Here is a 1964-nt window from a genome sequence, read left to right on the forward strand (position 1 = left end):
TTGTTTGTACCTGTGTTAACTGTAGTTTGGTTTCGGGACCCGGAGAGGGGGGAGGGAGGGCGAAAAAGTAGGAGGAGGGATTGGAAAAGAGTAGCGAGCTGAGAAGGGAAAGGGAGTCGAAGGGAAGGGGCAAAAAGGAGGGCGGAGGAGTCTGATAAGGAGTGAGTGTGGGGGAGTTGAAAAAAGGGGGTGGGGGTCGGGGGTGGAGGTAGATTCTTTCAGCAGCGAGACGGTTTCTCTATAGTTTTCACAACAAAGACACCGCCTGTATTTGTTCACGTGATAAACCACCTTAAGAACTAAACGCGATACGACAAGACAAGTTGGAACGATTTCAAAACTTTCAGCCAAAATAAATGGTGTCACGACGTGGTGAAATCAGACTCTCGTCAATTTCTGGGCATGTGAATTTACTGACATCATCTGATAGCTTATTCCTTTACCTTGATCTTTATGAACAAATACTCATTTATCTTGAATAGAAGTCGAGATATTTGTGATTGAAGGGGGTGAGGTCGCCTGGTTTCAGTGATAACAGTAGGGATAAAATGGCTACCAAAGTTTAGTTACTTAAATGGCTTGAGAGTCCTTGAAAACTGAAAAGTTATATATTCTATGATTTTACTCAACGTTTTTTATGCAAAATTCACAAGGAATTATGTTTTTGTGTTTACTTAAAAGGTATTGAGCTAAAAAAATAAAAAATCTATAAAAATTGCCAAAGTGGCAGAAAATTGCCTGTTTTTTCGTTTTCATAATTCTGACGAGCACCTGATTTCGCCATGATGTCTCTGAATTAGTTCATTGTACGAGACAACTCTTTCAAGCTGAGGCAACATAAGTATATTTCTTTAGACTTCAGATCTGACGTCTCATTTATAGAGGAAAACTTTAAGCAAATATCAAACTCCCCCCCTCCCCTCCTTTTCCCCTTTGCCCCCCCCCCTCCCCCCAATCTTTTGGGCTCCTCTTTCTGCAGCTTTTCTACAGATACTCCTTGGCTCCTTCTTACTGCTGTCTTTCATCCACATTTCTGATCTTATAGGGTAGGTAAGACCTAACACCTAGCCTTCTGGGATAAGGATGAAAAATCCCGGAGGTCCTGTGTGCAAGTTAGACACGTTGTAGATCCTTTGGTGTTTCAAAATCGATAAGAGAAGGCTTCGGTCGCTACCCAGGTAAAAATGAAAATGAATTCCTTTAAATCTAAAAATTTTAAGGTGTCCCGCTCGCTGATACGGCCTTATGCAGTTGCGAGCGCCGTAAAACACTTACCAAAAGCAAAGAAAAAAACCGACATCAAACTAACCGGTAAATAGCACCAAGTAAAATTTAGATCATTTAGGAGGCGGGCCTGTGACCTTGCCTGTCATGGCCAACCCGGGCTGAGAGGGACATAACGTCTTAGCAGAAATATCGAGATACTCAATACAAATTTTCTCCCTATTCGGGAATCGAACTCAGGTCTCCTGCATGCAACAGCAAAGCAAGCGCCAAGCTTCAACACCACAAAAACCGGTAGCCCCCCCCCACCTTGAGACCAAAGAAGACACAAGGAAACTTTGCTGACACGTTGGATTTATTGTGGGTCAGACGGGGTCACTTATGGCCTCTCTGGACATTGACGTCATACAGGTCAACAGACCGTCGGACTTTCAGCTGGGTTCAGAATCGGTTCGACTTCCATCCGTAACAATCATTGTTTTCTAAAGATCCGGTTGTGTGGTGCTAAAGTAAAATCAATGACTTGTCGGGAAAAAACCCAAACACTTTCTGATATAAAAGGGTTTTCTTTTTTTAAAATTTCGATGATCATTATCTTATCTATAATAATATGCGGCTTTTTGTAGGTTGTTCAAGTTTTGAAAAGTCAAAATGGGTTAAATCTTTTACTTCTAAATGAGTTTTAGTTTCGTTTTAGCGAGAGTTGTACGCACGTGCAAAACAAGTAGGTCATTTAAGTG

This window comes from Aplysia californica, unplaced genomic scaffold (assembly GCF_000002075.1).
Source record: "Aplysia californica isolate F4 #8 unplaced genomic scaffold, AplCal3.0 scaffold00599, whole genome shotgun sequence".
NCBI classification, from domain to species: domain Eukaryota; kingdom Metazoa; phylum Mollusca; class Gastropoda; order Aplysiida; family Aplysiidae; genus Aplysia; species Aplysia californica.